We start from the raw sequence: 22,405 nt of genomic DNA on the forward strand, positions 1-22,405 counted from the left end.
TGGAAGCCACATGGGTCTGGTACTGCCCCTTTACCTGCATACAGAACAACATCTTCATCTTGTTCTTCAGTCGCTTAGCCCAAGAAGGCTCAGAGGTGGGAGGGATGTAACCCTCAGAGCTGTCCTCGTCTGCTGCCTCCTCCTCATCCTCATCTGCATCCACGTCCATGGCAGCCGCAGTATCAGCACGAGAGGTAGTGTTGGCCCACTGAGGCTTGATACGGAGGTTGATGGGCTCATGCCGGATCCAACCAGGGGCCTCAAACTCATCATGAGGGTAGACCCACTCCCAAGTAGCCGAGATCAACTGAAACAAATAAGGTCCATAGATGGGGACCTTGCGGTTGTAGACCGCAAACCGAAGCTCATGCCACATGATATGTGAGACATCAAGTGGTAGTGTCTGAGAGTTGCGAGCATCTTCACACAGGAGCATCATATCCACCAGATAGGCATGCACCTTGTCCTTGTCCCCAATGCATGGGAAGAGAGTGTTGCGGAAGATCCGGTGCATGATGTCAAGAAAGGAGTTGAGTACCCAAGATGACTTGCCATTGGAGAGCCTCTTCTCCACATAGTAGGGCATAAGCTTGTTCTTGTTGGCAGACTCGGGATTGGCATGAGGGCGAACACCTTGGGGTGTGGCGAGCCCCTCATCCGGAACCCCAAGCAAAGTCATGAATTCCTTCCAAGTAGCAGTCAGCTGCCGACCATTGGTCATCCAAGTCATGGTCCTTTCCTCATTGGGATGAAAATGCACTGAGGCAAAGAACTGAGCAAGGATCTCAGGATCATAGTCTTTGTGGAATGAGATGATATGCTCAATGCCAAATTTCTCCACTAGGTCTAAAGCCTCACCAAAGTATTCCCGGTGCGCCTCTTTTCGCATGTGATGCATGTTGATCCACTTCACCTCCACATAGGTGTTTTGCTTGGCCTTGATGACATCCAGATAAATGAGATTCTGCTGCTTGGTCCAGGATAGCTCATTCCCTCGAAAGTTGGCACGAGGGTTTCCATATGGATTGATCTTCCTTCGAGAGATGAACTCAGCAAGCGGTATCTCATCCATACCCATGGCGGGTTCCTTCTCTTTGGTGGTAGTGGTCTTGGTTCTGCGTTGGGGGGCATTGGAGCCCTCTGCTGCCTCTGTGTTGCGCATACGCTTGGATCCCGTGTCACGGCTTGGATTGGAGTGGCGAGCCGGAGCACCTGAGCCACCACCTAAAACACACACCACAAAACAAACACGCACGAAACGCGAGAAGGATCAATGCAAAGACCACAACAAGGCAGGTGAAACAAGTAGACATGGCACGTGAGAAGTGCCACAAGAGGGATTTGAGACAACGGTAGTATCGTGTGTTGTGCCACATGTGGTAGTATAGCTCTAAGGAGCGGTAGTACCATAGACATGGTAGTACCGCACCAGCAGGGCGGTAGTACCGGACATGCGGTAGTACCGCACCTGAAGAGCGGTAGTACCGCACGGTGCAGATCTGAAACAGCCATGGAGATCTGAGCACAACCGTGTCAACATGCGGTACTACGGTCGATCAAATCCATCACGGGACAACTATAGCAAGTACCATCACTACACAAAACTACTCTCCTACATCCTACTCTTGCATAGATTTGGCCTAAAATCTCAAGAACAACTTGCATCTCCCCAAAACCTAAAAACAACAAGACGAACAAGAAAAAGGGAGGGATTGGGGAGAAACCTTGTTCCATGGCAAGAGGGAGTGGTGGGGAACGATCCCACCGGTCAGAATCCGAGGAGAGCGGCCGGAGACGGAGATCCGGCGAGGACCTCCGGCGCCGTTCTTGAGCGAGCGAGAGAGAGACGGAGTGGGGAGAGAGACGAATGGGTATGGGGGAGTTAGAACTCCCCCTGCCCGTGTTTAACCCCCACGCGCCCTCGACCGCACAGTAGTACCGCATATCATCGCGGTACTACCGCCCCGGGTGGAAGTACCGCACCGTGACTTTAGTACCGCTCCCCAGGCGGCAGTAGAAAATTACTGCCGTGCGGGGTGCGGAAGTACCGTGTGCTCCTTACGCGGTAGTACCGCACGTCATTGCAGTAGTACCACCTGGGTGGAAGTACCGCACCGAGGCCGTAGTACCGCTTTCCCAGGCGGCAGTAAAAAATCACTGCCGCACTGGGTGCGGAAGTACCGCGCGCCCCCCTTGCGGTAGTACCGTGGCAGGCCGCGGTAGTACCATGAGCTCAAGAAAAGATAGTTTCAACCAAAAGAGAGGACAACGAAGCACGGAACCTTCAAGCGAGAGACCACACCAAAGAGCTAACACACTGGACACCACAAGCACAAGCTCAGCACGAAGGAAGAGAGGCAAGAGACAACACAGACCAAAAACGAGACACAAACTCTCCAAGGAGAGGGCGGTGGCCGGAGCCACCTATGTTTGAGTCAATTGGTATGGCACCGCGAAGAATTATCCTTGGGCCCATGACCAAAACTCGTCTTTGAAGCACAAGTACCATAAAAATGGCTAATGTGAAAGAGTTGATCACTTTATGCATAATGGGGGGAGGGAGAGTTCATTGAGAGAACAACACTCCCCCTATGTCCATGCCTACACCTAGATTAGACAACAAGTTGAGTGTGGTGGGGTGTGCAAGGGTTCAAGCAACATTGCTTGAATCAATGATATTTAGCTCATGCCTTAACTCGTGAAATCTTGCTTCATCCAAAGGCTTCGTGAAAATATCTGCAAGGTTATCACGGGTGTTGACGTAGTTGAGCTCGATCTCCCCTCGCCTAATGTGATCTCCGATGAAGTGATACCGAATCTCAATATGCTTCGTCTTGAAGTGTTGCACGGGGTTGAGAGAAATCTTGATGGCACTTTCATTATCACACCAAAGAGGCACTTTGTCACAAATGACACCGTAATTCTTTAAAGTTTGCCTCATCCATAAGAGTTGTGCACAACAACTGCCGGCCGCCACATACTCCGCTTCGGTGGACGAGAGAGACACACAACTTTGCTTTTTAGAAGACCAACTTACCAAAGAGCAACCAACGAATTGGCACCCTCTGGAAGTGGACTTCCTATCCACTCTGTCTCCCGCCCAATCGGAGTCTGAATACCCTACAAGCTTGAAGTTTGCTCCTCTTGGGTACCATAAGCCAAAGTTTGGGGTATGAGACAAATATCGAAAGATTCGCTTGACCGCCACAAAGTGGCTTTCCTTAGGTGCGGCTTGAAACCGTGCACAAATTCCCACACTCAACATGATAGCCAGTCTAGAGGCACAAAGGTAATGCAAGGAACCAATCATGGAGCGATATACCTTTTGATCCACCGCTTTACCATTGGGATCGATGTCAAGTTGGCACTTGGTGGACATTGGAGTGGACGCTGGCTTGACATCACTTAGCTTGAATCTCTTGAGCATGTCTTGAGTGTATTTGGCTTGGTTGATGAAGGTTCCTTCTCTTCTTTGCTTTACTTCGAAACCGAGAAAGAACTTCAACTCTCCCATGGAAGACATCTTGAACTTTGAGGTCATGAGTGCGGAAAATTCCTCATTGAAAGCTTTGTTAGGGGAACCAAAGATAATGTCATCAACATATAGTTGGCACACAAACAACTCCCCTTTGACCTTCTTAGTAAAAAGAGTGGGGTCGATTAGCCCAACTTCAAACCCACGATCTTGTAACAACTCGGTAAGGTGGTCATACCACGCACGTGGGGCTTGTTTAAGGCCATAGAGTGCCTTATCGAGTTGATACAGATGATCGGTAAAGTAGGGATCCTCGAACCCGGGGGGTTGTTTGACATAAACCAACTCATTAATAGGACCATTAAGAAAAGCACTCTTCACATCCATTTGTTGCAACTTAAAGTTGTGATGAGAAGCATAAGCAATCAACAAACGAATAGATTCAAGGCGAGCAACGGGAGCAAAGGTTTCACCGTAGTTGATACCCTCGACTTGGGAGTAGCCTTGTGCCACCAATCGTGCCTTGTTGCGGATGATGGTCCCATGAGCATCTTGCTTGTTCTTGAATATCCACTTGGTTCCAGTGACATTGAGGTTCCCCGTTGGCCTTGGCACTAATCTCCACACCTTGTTGTACTCGAAGTTGTTGAGTTCTTCATGCATGGCATTAAGCCAATCCGGATCTTCGAGTGCTTCATATACCTTTTGGGGTTCAACACAAGAGACAAATGCGTGATGTTCACAATAGTTTGCCAATTGTCTACGAGTGCTTACCCCCTTTTGAATGCTTCCAAGCACATTCTTCATGAGATGACCCTTGGTGGAGAGCTTGGATGCAATCTTGGCGGCACGACGCTCCAATTCCTCCTCGGTGGTGATTTGAGGAGCGGTCACTTGATCATCTTGAGCGCCGTCTTGAGCTTGTTCTTGATCTTGAACTTGCTCGGAGGAGAGAACTTGACCTTGGGCATCACTTGGAGTGTCAGCACCGTCTTGAGCATGATCTTGCCCTTGGTATTGTTCATGAGGTTGAGGGCCTTCACTTTGTTCTTTGGAAGCGTGTGGGCCTTGGGTTGGTGATGCCTCCACTTGAGTGGAGCATTGTCCTTCTCCTTCGGCCACAAGGGGTTCCTCAATGGGTAGGATAAAACCAACACCCATTCTTCTTATGCTTGAGGAGGAATTTCACCACCTACATCACAAGTGCCACTTTGCTCCACTTGGGAGCCGTTATTCTCATCAAACTCCACGTTACACGTCTCCTCAATAAGTCCCGTGGATTTATTGAGGACACCGTAAGCATGAGAGTTTGTAGCATAACCAACAAATATGCCCTCATAAGCTCTAGCCTCAAATTTTGACAACCGAACACCTTTCTTGAGAATGAAACACTTACACCCGAACACCCGAAAGTACTTGAGGTTGGGCTTGTTACCGGTGAGTATCTCATATGGAGTCTTGTTCAAGCCCTTGCGGAGGTAGAGCCGATTTGATGCATGACACGCGGTGTTGATGGCTTCGGCCCAAAAGTTGTATGGAGACTTGAACTCCGCCATCATGGTCCTTGCCGCATCCATCAACGTCCGGTTCTTCCTCTCCGCAACACCGTTTTGTTGAGGGGTGTAAGGTTCGGAATATTGATGCTTGATCCCCTCATCACTAAGAAACTCATCCAAGGTGTAGTTCTTGAACTCGGTGCCATTGTCACTTCTTATTGTCAAGATCTTTGCATTGTGTTGACGTTGGGCTTCATTTGCAAAGTCAATCTCGGTTTGTTGGGTCTCGCTCTTCCTCTTGAAGAAATACACCCAAGTGTACCTTGAATAGTCATCCACAATCACCAAGCAATACTTCCTACCCCCAAGACTATCAAAGGATGGAGGCCCAAAGATATCCAAGTGAAGGAGCTTCAAAGGCCTCTTCGGGTAAATGATAGTCGTGGGAGGGTGAGCCTGCTCATGCAGCTTTCCTTCGATACAAGCACTGCAAGCACGATCTTTAGCAAAACTAACATTCGTTAGTCCACGGACATGGTCCCCCTTGAGAAGACTTTGCAAAGATCTCATATTGACATGGGCTAAACGGCGATGCCAAAGCCATCCCACGTCAACTTTAGCCATTAGGCATGTCGCGGTCTTAGTGGGTCGCTCCGAAAAGTTAATCACATAGAGACCGTTCTCGACATGCCCAACAAAGGCTACTTTAAGAGTCTTGCTCCACAAGAGGGCCATGGTATCAATATCAAAGAAAGTGGCAAAGCCCATGATTGCAAGTTGACAAAGGAAAAGTAAACTGTATGCAAGGGACTCAACAAGCATGACCTTCTCGATCGTGAGATCATGAGAAATTACTACTTTGCCGAGTCCTAATACCTTAGAAGACGAGGTATCACCCCACTCGACATTGGTGGGCATAGATGGAATCTTGTGCACGTCCACCACCAAGTCCTTGCTTTCGGTCATATGATTTGTAGCTCCACTATCGAGCAACCATGATCCCCCACCGGAAGCAAACACCTACAAGAGATCAATGCTTGGTTTTAGGTACCCATTTTGTAATGGGTCCTTTGATGTTAGTAACAAGGGTCTTAGGAACCCAAATAGACCATTCAATATACTCATGAGGAGACCAACAAATTTGGCATAAACATGCCCATCACTAGCACGGCATAACACATAAGAAGGATTAAAGTCGCCGGCTTTGTTGGAAGGGGTGGCATTGCCCTTCTTGACACCGCCACCCTTCGCATTGTTCTTCTTCTCCTTGGAAGCACCCTCTCCCTCCTTCACAAAAGTTTGCTTGAGAGGAGGAGGTCATTTGGTCTTGTCATTCTTCTTCTTGTTCTTAGGCTTGGGTGCGAACCCAATCCCCTCCTTGGCCACAACTTCCTTTTGATTGCTCAAAAGGTCGTTGAGGTTCTTCTCACCTTGTATGCATGACACAAGGCCTTTCTCAAGTTGCTCCTTCAACTTAGCATTTTCCTCAACAAGATGCACATGCTCACAACAAGGGTTAGTAGCATTTGCATTATCAATTAATACCATATGAGGAAAGGTGGCTTTCTCCTTGGTTAGCTTCACTTGGAGTTGATCATGAGACTCCTTGAGGCTAGCATGAACAACCTTCAAGACTTTGTGAGCCTTGTCGAGAATGTCAAAATCCTCTTTGAGTCTAGCAAGATCAACCCCAAGATTTGCCTTCTTGGAGTTTAGCACACGAGAAACAACAAGAGCATGATCAAGATCTTTCTTTAACTTAGCATGATCATCGTTGTGTGAGTCCTCAAGAGCCAAACGAAGACCACACTCTTCGTCAAGAGCATTGGAAAGATCCGAAATCTCATCGGCATAGTCACGACTATGCCCCTCCATCTTAGAGATGGTATCTTCGTGAGCCTCGATCATGTCATTGGCTTCACCAAGTTGTTCCAAGAGAGCAACAAAGTGCGTCTTGGATTTACCCTTGAGTTTACCCATAAAGGTCTCAAACTCATTCTCCTCCACATTTGTCCCCTCATGTTCATCAATGCTATCCGAAGAAGGATGATTAATGATGGTAGTTTTGATGTTGGGGGTTACCTTGTTGGTGGCTTTAGCCATGAGGCACTTGGCGGTGATGTTCTCATTGGGTGAGTCAAAGAGAGTCACCCGTGGAGTCGTCGCAATGGCAACGGAGGCCATGGCAACCGACTCACCATCTTCCTCATCGTCATCATCCTCATTGTACTCTTCTTGTACCACCAATGCCTTGGGAGGAATATTCTTGGTGAAGTTGCTCTTGTTGGGGAACGACTTGGCCTTGTCCTTTCGGATGAGCTTGCCACCATTGTCTTCCCTCTTCTCATAAGGGCACTCCGCAACAAAGTGGCTCACATTGCCACAATTGAAGCAAGTCCTCACTCGTTGCTTGCCCTTTGCGCCACTTGAATTGTTCTTGTTGAAGTTGGGCCTTGAGTTCTTCTTGCTCCAAAATTGCCTTGAAGCAAGAGCCATGTGTTCATGATAGGCATACTTCGTATCTTCGAGGTTGCTCTCCTCTTCTTCCTCTTCATCCTCTTCCTCCATACTAACCTTGGCCTTTAGAGCAAGGTTGGGCTTCTTTACTCTTTGAGAGCGAAGAACCGCATTGTTGGCGGTCTTGTCCAAGATGCTCATAGCAACGAACTCATCCAACACTTCACTTGAGGACAAGGTGTGGAAGTTCGGCCTTTGACGAATGACAGAGGACATGGCTTTGTGGTAGGGCATCATTGCCTTGAGGAATTTGTGCTTGATCCAATTGTCATCCGTGTCCTTACTTCCATGATCTCGGAGAGAGACCGCGAGTTTAGTTACTCTCCGATAAAGCTCACGAGGTTCTTCATCTTCTTTCATTGCAAACTCATCGGCTTCATCTTGCACCACTTCATAGTTGGAGCGTTGAATGCTTGCGCTTCCCCGATAGAGGGAAACCACTTGGTGCCAAGCATCTTTGGCCACGGTGTAGGGCCGGAGATGAGGAAGATCTTTGGGTGGGATTGCTTCTTGGATGATGAAGAGAGCATTCTCATTGAATTGATCATCCACGGCTTCTCTAGGAGTGAGGTTCCTTCGGTCAAGCGGATAGAAACCTTCTTCAATGATTCTCCAAAGGTTAGTGTTCACATGATTTAAATGACGCTTAAAATAATAGACCGAAGAATCAAATTCTACATTCTTCTCAATCTTAGGGGCCGGTCCGGCATGATTCAAATGAGTGGAAGGAAGCGGTCCACCATAGACAAGTGGAGGTTCCACATGGGCAAAGATGCCGGTGCAATTTTTACCACTAGAAGAAGGAGCTTTCTCGCTAGTAGCTTCCCCCTTGTCGGAGGTAGCATCCGTCACCTTGTTAGCGGGATCACCCACTTTCAACGGTGCGGTGGAAAGTTTAAGCCCTTCTAAGAATTTATTAAACATGCTTTCGACCTCGGTCGTCATGGAGGTTTTCAATGTGTCCAACGCCACATTGAAATCCTCACGAGAGACCGCGGTTCCCCCATCTCCCGTAGACGAGACCGGATTCACACCGGAGTGCTCCTCCACACCGTCTACGACGTCAACCATACTCTTTGGACGGTAAAGTCCTTAATAAAGACCCGAGGCTCTGATACCAATTGAAAGGATCGATATAGTTGACTAGAGGGGGGTGAATAGGCAACTAACAATTTTATCTTTTCTTTACCAATTTAAACTTTGCATCAAAGTAGGTTGTCTAGATATGCAACTAGGTGAGCAACCTATATGATGCAACAACAATAAGCACACACGCAAGCAAGAGATAAAGCACAAATAAGCTTGCACAAGTAAAGGCACGAGATAACCAAGAGTGGAGCCGGTGAAGATGAGGATGTGTTACCGAAGTTCCTTCCCTTTGAGAGGAAGTACGTCTCCGTTGGAGCAGCGTGGAGGCACAATGCTCCCCAAGAAGCCACTAGGGCCACCGTATTCTCCTCACGCCCTCACACAATGCGAGATGCCGTGATTCCACTATTGGTGCCCTTGGAGGCGGCAACCGAACCTTTACAAACAAGGTTGGGGCAATCTCCCCAACTTAATTGGAGGCTCCCAACGATACCACGAAGCTTCACCACAATGGACTATGGCTCCGCGGTGACCTCAACCGTCTAGGGTGCTCAAACACCCAAGAGTAACAAGCTCCGCAAGGGATTAGTGGGGGGATTCAAATTTCTCTTGGTGGAAGTGTAGATCGGGGCCTTCTCAACCAATCCCTAGAGAATCAACAAGTTTGATTGGCTAGGGAAGGAGATCGGCTGAAAATGGTGCTTGGAGCAACAATGGAGCTTGGAGGTGGAAGAGATAGTCAACTAGAGGAGGAAGACACCCCTTATATAGTGGAAGAACAAATCCAACCGTTATCCACCAAGTCAGCCTGCGCAGCGCGGTACTATCGCAGGGGCACGCGGTAGTACCGCAGGGCCCCGCGGTACTACAGCCCACGCAGCAGAGACCGAACAGTCAAAAATGCACTAAAGTAGAGGGCGGTAGTACTGCTGGCGCGGTACTACCGCTCCGCCTTGCGGTACTACCGCTCCGCCTTGCGGTACTACCGCAAGGCAGGGGCTGTCCAGGGATGGGAAGACACGGATATAAAACTTACATCCGTGGCTACTTCCACAGAGTTGGAGTCAATGCAAAAACCCGACACGGTAGCACCGTAAGGTAGCAGCGCTACTACCGCGCGAGGCGCGGATGTAAAAAATTACATCCGCCCCTTACTGCCGCATACTTGCGGAACTAAGTCAGAGACCACGGTACTACCGCTTACTAGAAGCGGTACTACCGTGGGTCCTTGCGGTACTACCGCACCAGCGGGCGGTACTACCGCAAGGTCCTGCGGTACTACCGCTCTAAGGAGCAGTACTACCGCACGCCCTAGTTCGGCAAGCAAGAGCAATATTTGCATAGACAAGGAAAACATAGGATGCTCCAAAGGCTAGAGGAAAGGAGGTGCAAAGGAAGATGTGTACGTGATGTATCCACCCAACCTTTCCAACGCGGACCCCCTCTTAATAGTACGGCTTCCCTATGACTGAATACCACCGAAAAGAAACGAAGAGAAACGCCGTCTTCTATAGCCTTCGAGGGGAACCAAATCATCTTGTGCCTAGTCAATATATCTGAAATATTCGATGCACATGATTAGTCCGCAAAAGCATTGTCATCAATCACCAAAACCAACTAAGGGATAAAAATGCCCTTACACTAGGTTTCGCGGATCATCAGCAAGGCAAGTAACACTTTGATCATATCCCTTTCATACCCAGTTTTTATGCATTAGTTTCACCCTCAAACACTGCATGGTTAGGACTTGATAACATGTGGGTATTGGGAAGTAGTTGATGAGGTAGGAACCTATTGACCTGCAATCAAACCTTGGGAGTTACTTCTACGTTATTCTTATATTGCTATGCTATGCTCGTAGACGTGGATTGGGTTTTGAGAGTATTCCATGACAGATGTGAGTTGTTAATTAATGGTTCAACGTAAGGTGGAAACTTTAATACACATCTGGGTGGATTGAGGCACCTGGGGAATCCAGTGATTGCCTGTATTTTTTTCGAAATCCTCGGGTACCGTGTGATTCTCCTATGGACTGCCACCCAGGCTCAAAGGGATCATAAGATTATTCATGCTAGAAACTTCCGTGTGCAGCCACATGCCATTATGGGCTCTGGCATAGTTGAGTAAGTTGTGGGAAACCTTTCCATGATGGGCTAGCAGATGTAGGGGGTTATAGGTGTACAGGCCTATCTATCGGTTAAGGGGACCTCTTCGGAAAGACTGTGTCTCGGTCATCCGTTTCTCAAACATTATGTAGTGCGAAAAATCCAACGAAGGAGATCGAGTCTTGTGGGGAAAAGTGCACAAACCTCTGCAGAGTGTACAAACTAATCATGGTTAGCCGTGTCCCCGGTTATGGACATCTTGAGTATCTGGTTCTTGGATTATCATGTGGATCTCATCATTCTTATATATAAAATTTGATTGGGTTATTGATTACTTTTAATTGGGATTGAGATGGGGTTTACCATTCTCAATGTTTAACAACCACCATGATAGTTCAATAAAATATATTCCTTTGTTGTAGGAAAAAAATGGCTTTTCGCAAAACATATTAACCATACAGCCTCCACCAGCCATATATGCATGTAGTGATAGCATTATTCTGTTCATTACTCTTTTGTGTTACATTGCCAGAATATTCCATGTGCTGACCCATTTCCGAGCTGCAACGTATCATGTTGCAGACTTTTCAGACGACGAGTAAGGAGCCTTAGGTCGTGGTCTTTCACTCAGTGATGCCGTTGGAGTTGATGGACTCACTTTATCTTCCAAGCCTTCCGCTGTTATCGTATTAGATGGCCTTAAGCCATATTTATTGTAATAAGTTCTCTTTTGAGACATTCGATGTAATAAGTGTGTGATTGCTACTCTGTTATAAATCCTTCAAGTACTGTGCGTGTCAGCATTACCGATCCAGGGATGACACTGATGCACAGAGATCAGACTGTTTGAGGTCTGGTCGCTACACCCTTCTCCATGTCAATGGAAGGATAATTCAAGATATTCCCCAAAGAAACTTCTTTATAAGCATTGCCTTTATTCTACATTTTGTAAAGAGTAAATATAGATCAAATAATATTGGAAGAAATAGAGGATAATGAAGCTCAGGTGCAGAGTGATGATACATAATCAAATAGCTATTAATTAAGTACAGCGTTATAAGGCAAAAGGTAATGACGAGAGGAATGCAGACATCAACGTGTGAAGTGGCATTGGCTTTATTCAACATTTTGGTAAGAGTAAATGTAGATCTGATAACTTGGAGAAAGTGGAGGGCAGGGCAGATAAGATGCAGAGTAATGCTAGATAATCAACTATCTCGCAATGCGAGTACAGTAATACCACCGTCCGTTATTACTTGTCGCTCAAATGGATGTATCTAGCACTATGAAGTATTAAATACATCCAATTGAGCAGCAATTAATTCGATACGGAGGGAGTACATGACAACAGATACTTACATGAGCAATCCAAAACTTCATAACCATTGTGTTAATTCTACATTTATCTAAGAGTAAATATAGATCTTATAAATTTGAGCAAATGGAGGATAAGGAAGCGAACATTTACGATGATGCTACATAATCAAACAACAATGAGTGTAAGTATGCTCACAAAGGGTAAGAGGTACTGAGAAGAGCAATGCAGTGCCCAGTATTGTTGTGAGATCCTATGATCCTTTGAGAAAGGAGATTCATCTGAAATTAATTTTCATACAAGAGAGAAGGTAAGGCACATGCAGAAATGTAGGAGTTCAAATTTTGAATTGATATCATAGACAGTACCTAACGCTGGGCTCTCTGCAGTTCTAATAGGGGTTTGGCTAGTGGAGTAGGGGTAAAGTGTGGTACAGTTGGGCCTGTGTTTTCTGTGGTTGCAGATTTATCTGATTTAACAGGTATCACTACCTTTTCCAAATACCTAGTTTGTACTCCTTGAGGATTTGCACTCACCCTCTTCTTTTGGACATCTATTACGAAAGAACAACATTTGACTGGAAAAACATAGTATGATGACACATGGAATAGGTACAGAAAATGGATAGGTATGGCATATACTCATATATGATGCTTAAACTAAGCAGATGGTGGTGTAACAAAGTAGAAGTAATGCAAGATGTCATATGCAAAATATGTGCGACCAATACAACCTTGCCAAGTTAGAGCAAGCACCTTGATGGGTGAATAATATAGGCCATCCTCCACCATGCCAAGTTTGTTAGCCAGTGGATTGTTTCGCAATATTCCTCTCGTGCACCCATTCTCATATTCATTTTGATCATGTTCAATACCTGACATACATGAAACATAAAAATAAGTGAGATTCTCTTTGTAATGCAGAAGTGATTCTAATCCAATACTGCCTCCCTATAAACCCCTTTGTGATATCTCTGCAACTCTTCTGAGAGATGTCATGCAAGATGTAATTTGGTGTGTGCATTAATATAATGTGGCCTACTAAAAATATGACAGATCTAGAAGTGATGATACTTCGCAGATGACAGCTTCAACATATAGTAAAGAAGAACAAGTCGACCTGACCTGACAGATTCAAAATATACTAAGGGAGAACAACTCGACCTGACCAATCGACCACAAATGTCTCTGCTACTCTTCCCAACAAGGAACATACTTATTAAATAAGAAGAGAAGAGGATCGTGTTAAAGAAGAGCAGAAGAGCAAGCAGATTGAAGATATTACAAGTCTTTCTATACAATGTGTGTTGCCCACCCATGATGAACCAGAGCGCACAGGGAAATACTATTCCTTCTGGTCTCTCCATATGTGGCTCACATGCATTTCAAAACTAAAGTAGGAACATTTAGCTGACCAATTAAACATGTCTCAGTTTTACTAATATCAGCATAATATCATATTCCAATTTGTACAACTAAGCTTGTTTAGCTTGATGGGTGGAGCAGTGCTATTACAACACAAATCACGTAGGATGATCGTGGTCATCATAAAATGGGTAAACGTAAGCATGATGAGTATAGTGTTGACCGTGGTAGTGGCACGGTAGATCTGAAGCTGCAAACCGCGCAAAGGGTACTTAGCAACCGATGTTTTCTGCGAAACAACAACTAAGATTTGGTATGGACAATAAAAGTACAGTCAAAAAGTGACAAAGAAATGCAATTCCTGCTGCCTCTTTATATGTCGCAACATGCATTTGGAAACTCAAGTGGGACCTTTAGCTAACCAATTAAATATGTCTGTTAACTAATATCAGTATCATATCACAATCATATTTGAACAACTAAGCTTTGGAATTATGAGTGTTGTGTTTTTTAGCTTGAAGGGTGGAGTACTGCTAGTACGACAGAAAACACCTACGCAGATCATAGTAGTGTAGATAAAAGGGGAAAACCCTAAGCATCACGAGTAAAATCAGGAAAGTGGAACTAGCTGGAACATATGGGCTTGTATTGCCGATACGGCTAGAAAGGCTTTGGAAAGGGTTCGTCCCCAAAAGGGACAGCTCTATTGAACTGAAGGTACAATACTGTTACTATCAGTCTAGACTCTCAAAGACGACATAGGTCCAAACATTTCCCGGATATTATGGCAGACCATCTAGAATAGTTGAAAGCATCCATCTGAAGTGTCCCAACAGACCTGTCAACTGCAAATGTCCCTGCTCCACTTCCCGACAAGGAACATACTGTACTACTCCCTCCGTTCCTAAATATAAGTCTCTTAGAGGTTCGAATGCGGACTACATACGGTGCAAAATGAGTGAATGTACACTCTAAAATATGTCTATATATAGCCATGTGTAGTTCTTACTGGAATATCTAAAAAGACTCATGTTTTGCTGAAAAATGATTTCTCCCTGCTTCATAAATAAGCAACGATGAACAACACCCGGTCCAAACACACGCCACCACAACACACACACACACACCCAAGGCAGTTTAGGAATGGAGGAAGTAATATACTTATTAAGAAGAACAGAAGAGGAACATGATAACAAAGAGCAAGCAGATTTTAGATAATACAATGTGTGTTGCCCACCCATGATGAACCAGAACGCACAGGGAAATACTATTCCTTCCGGTCTCTCCATATGTGGCTCACATGCATTTGTAAACTAAAGTAGGAACATTTAGCTGACCAATTAAACATGTCTCAGTTTTACTAATATCAGCATCATATCAGATTCGAATTTGTACAACTAAGCTTGTTTAGCTTGATGGGTGGAGCAGTGCTATTATGACACGAACCGCGTAGGCTGATCATGGTCATGATAAAATGGGGAAACTGTCGGGGATATACCCCGCGGCGTAAACCGGGCGGAAGTATAACCCGGCCGGACTTGGCGGTTTACTTGAGACCCGGCTGAGAATTGACGATCCACTGGCGACCCGTTCGGACCTGGCGGTTTACGATTCATTGGTACTCCGGCAGGCGGGTCAGAGGAGCGACAAGACCCAGTGGCCCAACGGGCGGTTCATGAAGGCCGATTCACACTATGGTGGGCCGGTTTACAACGAAAGGCGTGAGGAATATTTGTCTTACAAGGAGTTAAGACCTGGACTTGTATCCGGTTTGTATTAGAGATAGTCTAGGCCTAATCCTAATAGGACTCCACATGTAACCCGCCCCTTCAACATATATAAGGAGGGGCAGGGCTCCCCAAAGATGAGAGGCAACAATCAATAATCTCTAGGGCTGGACACAATTAGAGGAGAGCCGGTTTACGTCGACTCCCTCATGAGCGTAATGAGATCTAGCCTCAAACAGCATGTAGGGTTATTACCGGATGATGTTTTCCGGGGCCCGAAGCTGTCTAAATCCTCGTCTTGTGTTGCGTCTCTCGATTCCGCTCAACCCCTCTCAAGCTACTACATAGATGCGCTGGCCTCACGACTAAGTCCTCACCCTAGGACATCTGCCGTGACAATTCCACGACAGTTGGCGCCCACCATGGGGCTCGTGCACGGTGGTGTTGAGTACTTGGAGGGATTTTATCTAGGGTTTGAGAAGTTTGCATCTGGATGAGGAAAAGACCGGTTTCTTGGAAGGATCTGCATCAACGTTAAAGTTCACTAGAGATTTTTATTGATGATGTTCGTCGGTTCGTTTGGCAAGATCATCAGAGAGGATCTCGAAAGGTGAAGATTTTTTGGTTCGAGAAGTATTCACCAGGTCGGATGGATGCAAGTCGCCAACAGGCGCAAGGCCAAGTCTCCGTCGAGCAATCAAGTCAAAAAATATAAGCAAAAGCACTGTTTCACGCCATCTGAGACCGAATCGGGTTTTTTCTTTGTCAACTCTGTTTGGATCCATCAGGGAAGGTTCCTACGGGAAGGACACGTCTCCGTCTCGATCTGCGCTTTTAAGTCGGCCGCAGGTCACCAGCTGCTGTGGTCTACCTCTGCCATTGGGCTTGCTTCAGTCGCACCATGACGCGCCGCTAGCTCGCCACAACTGCCGGATCAAGTCCCAAGAATTTTTTTTGCCTACAGCCGTACATCAACAGGTTGCTGCTACCTGTGAATATGTGGTTGTGGTAGCGACAAGAACTGCGCTGTACAGCCACACGTGCTCAGACAACAATTGCAAGGAAGGCCATGTGGGGCGGCAGCATGCTGTCAAAAGCTACAAGCCCAACACTACATGGCGAACAATCAACAATGTCCACAAATCCCTTTTTTCCTTATATGGTAGCCAAGCACTCCTCTTACTACTACCGTCGCTCCATGTACCAAACAAAGCAGTCTCAGATCAATACAACTTCTGTTAAGTACAGCCACACAGGGGAACGTAATGAAAAAATTATCAATGATAGCCGGGTTAACCAAGCATAGTCATGTGCTACTAGCTCATGTGAAGAAGCAAATCCAAGGTCCCCACTAATAAATACTCCTCACGAGGGTACTACATGAGGACCATTAGTACCACGTACATTGGAAAAATCATCAGGACGCGCACCAAGCATCAGTGTCCGCGTTTGTTTGACAGAAATACCAGATATTTATCAGTGTTGAGCCGCCTCTGCTATGTTGAGCCGCCAGGGCCGCGTTGAACCGCCTCTGCTGTGTTAAACCGCTGGGGTTATATTGAGTCGCCGGCCTGCCTGAGCCGTTGCTGTGGCGTTGAACAGATCATCTGTCATCCGGACAAATCAGGTGAAATCTATCTAAATTTATTTTATTAACACTTATTGTTTTTTGCCAAAGAACAATTACTTTGCCCCGTAATATTTTTACACAGGATAAATTTTTTATGCCATTATATCGCGGATACGGAGTGCATGCACTAGGATTCGTCCATGTCACGCTGCTCGACAGGCATGCGCGCACAGGCCGCCATCCCCCGCAGTCCGGTTTACATCAATTAGCCGGGACTGTGCCCGCGGTTGACTCGTCGTCCGCACGGCTTACCGCGCTTGTGATTGATTCTCCCGTCCGCACCGGTTTACAACGCCGCGGCCAACTCGTCTGTCCAACAAAACAAATATACCAGGTGCTATCCTTTCTATGTATTTTATCAGCACATATTAAATCATTTGAGAACAATTACTCTGGTCTGTGATATTTTTTCCGCAGGACCATTATTTCTTACAAAAAGGTGTTGCAAAAGGGGCGTGGGCAAGTATTCTTTTTTGCACTAGCGCTCATCCTGCGCAGGTTGCCACCCTCGCTATATAAACACACGCGATTGATTTATTGTCCGCCCCCATGGCCGATTCTCCCGCCCGCACCGGCTTACAATGTCGCGGCCGACTCATCTGTCTGAGCTGTCTCTGATGTTGCGGTTGTCTTTTCTGTCCGTCTCTCGCGGCCTGGTCTACATCAACATACCGAGTCGCACCTATCTGCATGAGCTGTTTATTGAGTATGAGCAAGTCACAGCTTGGGTAGCCTAGTTTTCTCTCATCAAAATGGAGGCAAATTATCATATACGATCAACCGCCGTCTACACTGGATGGCTCAATGGGAAGGCGCACAAGTCGCTGCCTCTACAGTTTAGTTAACTTCAAATCGCCAGTTGGAAGGAACCATTGGCCGAGTTGCTGACACGGCTCATACGGGATCATTTATAACCCGCCGCAGTTACCTCAACCTTCTATGAATTCACATCGTGCCATCAACACCAATGATATACAAGTTATGCCGGTTTATATCACGATCAAAATATGGAGAATCTCAACAACTCCTCGAGTCACCTTTGAGACTCGGGGGCTACGATGACATGATTCAGCAAATCTTGCCAGTTTCAGCAAATTTAAAGAACCCCAGGACGATGGAGGGACAGATAACTCGGTCCCGGTGGCTACTGTTATATTGATGAAAATTTAAAGGCCGTCAGAAAATTTCCGGCTTAGAAAGTATATGACAGTTACAAAATCCCGGCTCAATGAAGAAGTTCCGGGTCATCAGAAAGGATCCCAGTTTAAAATCCGGCTCAAGGGAAGTCAGTCTCACTGAACCTCTCAAATATCCGGTTTACAATCCGGTTCAAGGGAAATCTGTTCTCCCACAAAGCTCCGAAGCTCTCAAATCCGGTTTGAAAATGTTCGGTTCAAAAAGGAATTAACTTCTCGCAAATTCGAGTTTAAAGGGCGTTAGAAAACTTCCGACTGAAAATGAAGATTCCGGTTTAAAATCCGGTTCAAGGGAAAGATGTCTCCCACAAAGCTTTGAAGCTCTCAATATCCGGTTCAAGAAGGATTTATCTCTTGCACAAAGTTAAAGGGTGCCAAAGAGGACCTGCTGCCATGATGCGCGGTTCAAACATGGGTGTCATGCCTTATTGGCTTATCATATTATTGATCACATGGGGGCTTGGTCGTATCGGAACCATAGCTACGCCTCTTGATCGGCGTAATGCCACAGCATCACTTGGGAGCTTGGTCGTATCCGAACCATAGCTACGCCTCTTGATCGGCGTAATGCCACAGCATCACTTGGGAGCTTGGTCATATCCGAACCATAGCTACGCCTCTTGATCGGCGTAATGCCACAACATCACTTGGGAGCTTGGTCGAACCCGAACCATAGCTACGCCTCTTGATCGGCGTAATGCCACAACATCACTTGGGGGCTTAGTCGAACCCGAACCATAGCAACACCTCTTGATCGACGTAATGCCACAGCATCACTTGGGGGCTTGGTCGAACCCGAACCATAGCAACACCTCTTGATCAAATTTGGGGCCTGGCAGCCCGTGAAAAGCCTCGACTACAACGGTTTTATTTGCCTTTTGCTAAGTTTCTCTTTCTTTTGATAAGATTTGTGATGTTTTTTAACCGGTGTTTATCAACCCGGTTAGGCTATAACTACAAGTTGTCAGTACACAATCAAATTATAATCCGGAGACTATCAGCCCGTTCTGTTTTGACTACAAGTCGCCAGTATTATATACAGTTAATTTGGTGTTTATCACAACCCGGAATGGTTTTATTGTAAACCGGCATCATATAACAGGAGTTACTTCTACTCTGGATTAGGGTTGTTACCCTCACTACAAAGTTGGTCAACCAACCATGTGATTCAATGTCACAGGTATGATATATTACATATTTGATTATTCTTAAGTGCAGCCTTGGTTATAAACCCGGGTTATATGTTGGGCATTATGACCCGTCCGGCGGTAAACCGCTAGGACACTTTAAACTTGTTGTATGCAGAAACAGGTTGAATAAAGCATGATTATAAATCACCGGCTTTTGTTAACCCGGCCTGGCTTTCGACTATAAGTCGCCAGTATGATGATAAATTATCCAGTGTTTATTAAACCGGCCTGGCTTTGGATTATAAGTCGCCAGTATATAAATTTGGATTGCGCCATTGGAATCATGCGCTTATAAATCATTGGGTTATATTATTCAAATAGCCAAACTTGGCTGAATTTTCATTATGATATTGAATGAATAAGGTTTTCATACCGGATTATATTATCTTGAATAGCCGACATGGCTGGATTTTTATTATGGTTATTAGTAACCGATATTATTGAGGTTTTCAAGTCGCTTTAGCGCAATGGCTATTATTTTATCAAAGGATATGATTTATTCTACAATGGAAGGAATAGTCCCGAGTCGCTACAGGCTTACGACCCGGCACTTGGGGGCTACATTATTCAAATTGAGATTACATGCAAGTCTCATGTCGCTGCAAGCATGCACCATGACACTTGGGGGCTAATGCAAAGTCATTTTTTATTATCCTTATTGAAGACCCGACTCATCACATCATAATGAGCCGGCCCTTGGGGGCCACCAATTGCTCTTGTCAAACATTCAATGTATACAGACCTTAATCCATTATATTAAAGGGTTCATTGCTCAGTTGGTAAAGCACAAAGCTCTTAACCTTGTGGATGTGGGTTCAAGCCCTACGATGGAAGCTACATTATAAGATGTTATTTTCATTGAAGTATATATCAAGTCCCGGTTCAGTATTATCTTACTAAGTCGACCCTTGGGGGCTACACATCACTGCTAAAATCTACATGATTATATTTACAAAGTCCCTGCTCATTATTGCATAATGACCCGGCCCTTGGGGGCTACACTGATTGAAGTTTTTATAAGCATTTACAAGTCCCAGGTTGCTGCAAGCATGACAACCCGGCACTTGGGGGCTACATATATGGAGTATTCAGTTTATATGATTGAGATGAACAAACCAGATTTCTTCAAGGTTGAAAACACTATTGGAGAAAGTCTTAAGTTATCACTATGTTCTCCTCTTAAGACTTGGGGGCTACAGGTATTATGCATATAAAGGAGGAACGTCTTCAGTTTATCAGTTTTGAGCAAATCAGGAAGATCAATTACATGACCCGGTGTCGACAACAATTATGACCCGGTGCCATCAATATTTATAAACCGACAATTTTGACAATGATAAACTGGCAAGTTCTACATTTTCAAACCGGCGGATATCAGTTGAGTATTTGAAGACCAATATTGTTGTCAAGTCAGAGCATTGAAGGCCGATTGAAATGGATTCTTTATTTACAATATTTATTCTACAAGTAAATTGATTATGAAGCTGGTCTATTGACCCGGATTTTCTAGAAGGAGGAAATGACAAGGACTTAAGGATGATCAGGTGCCGGTCTACAAGAATTCTTAACCCGGAGCACAACCTATCAAATTTGTTCTTGTGTTTGTTTTACAAGATCAGTTTACCATGGATAAATCCAAATTAAACTGGGGGCTAATGTCGGGGATATACCCCGCGGCGTAAACCGGCCGGAAGTATAACCCGGCCGGACTTGGCGGTTTACTTGAGACCCGGCTGAGAATTGACGATCCACTGGCGACCCGTTTGGACCTGGCGGTTTACGATTCATTGGTAATCCGGCAGGCGGGTCAGAGGAGCGACAAGACCCGGTGGCCCAACGGGCGGTTCATGAAGGCCGATTCATACTATGGTGGAGCGGTTTACAAGGAAAGGCGTGAGGAATATTTGTCTTACAAGGAGTTAAGACCTGGACTTGTATCCGGTTTGTATTAGAGATAGTCTAGTCCTAATCCTAATAGGACTCCACATGTAACCCGCCCCTTCAACATATATAAGGAGGGGCAGGGCTCCCCAAAGATGAGAGGCAACAATCAATAATCTCTAGGGCTAGACACAATTAGAGGAGAGCCGGTTTACGACGACTCCCTCATGAGCATAATGAGATCTAGCCTCAAACAGCATGTAGGGTTATTACCGGATGATGTTTTCCGGGGCCCGAAGCTGTCTAAATCCTCGTCTTGTGTTGCGTCTCTTGATTCCGCTCAACCCCTCTCAAGCTACTACATAGATGCGCTGGCCTCACGACTAAGTCCTCACCCTAGGACATCTGCCGTGACAATTCCACAACAGAAACCGTAAGCATGATGAGTATAGTGTTGACCGTGGCAGTGGCATGGAAGATCTGAAGCTACAAACCGTGCAAGGGTACTTAGAAACCGATGTTTGCTTTGAAATAACAACTAAGATTTGGTATGGACAAGAAAGTACAGTCAACAAGTGAAAAAGAAATGCAATTCCTGATGTCTCTCTATATGTCGCGCATGCATATGGAAACTCAAGTGGGACCTATAGCTAACCAATTAAATGTGTCTATTAACTAATATCGGTATCACAATCATATTTGAACAACTATGCTTTGGAATTATGAGTGTTGTGTTGTTTAGCTTGAAGGGTGGAGTACTGCTAATACGGCAGAAAGCACCTACGCAGATCATAGTAGTGTAGACAAAAGGGGAAAACCCTAAGTATCACGCGCAAAGGGTACTTAGCATCCATCTAAAGTGACCCAATAGACATGTCGACTGCAAATGCCCTGCTCCACTTCCCGACAAGGAACATCCTGTACTGATACGTCTCCAACGTATCTATAATTTTTGATTGTTCCATGCTATTATATTATCTGTTTTGGATGTTTATGGGCTTTATTATACACTTTTATATTATTTTTGGGACTAACTTATTAACCCAGAGCCCAGTGCCAGTTTCTGTTTTTTCCCTTGTTTCAGTGTTTCGCAGAAAAGGAATATCAAACGGAGTCCAAACGGAATGAAACCTTCGGGAGAGTTATTTTTGGAACGGAAGCAATCCAGAAGACTTGGAGTGTAAGTAAGGGAAGCAACGAGGAAGGCACGAGGCATGGGGGCGCGCCCACCCCCTAGGCGCGCCCTCCACCCTCGTGGGCCCCTCATGGCTCTCCTGACCGACTTCTTTCTCCTATATATATCCATATACCCTAAAACCTTCGAGGAACATAATAGATCGGGAGTTCCGCCGCCGCAAGCCTCTGTAGCCACAAAAAACCAATCGGGGCCCTGTTCTGGCACCCTGCCAGAGGGGGGGGG

The sequence above is a fragment of the Aegilops tauschii genome, chromosome 2 (assembly GCF_002575655.3).
Source record: "Aegilops tauschii subsp. strangulata cultivar AL8/78 chromosome 2, Aet v6.0, whole genome shotgun sequence".
Taxonomy (NCBI): Eukaryota; Viridiplantae; Streptophyta; class Magnoliopsida; order Poales; family Poaceae; genus Aegilops; species Aegilops tauschii.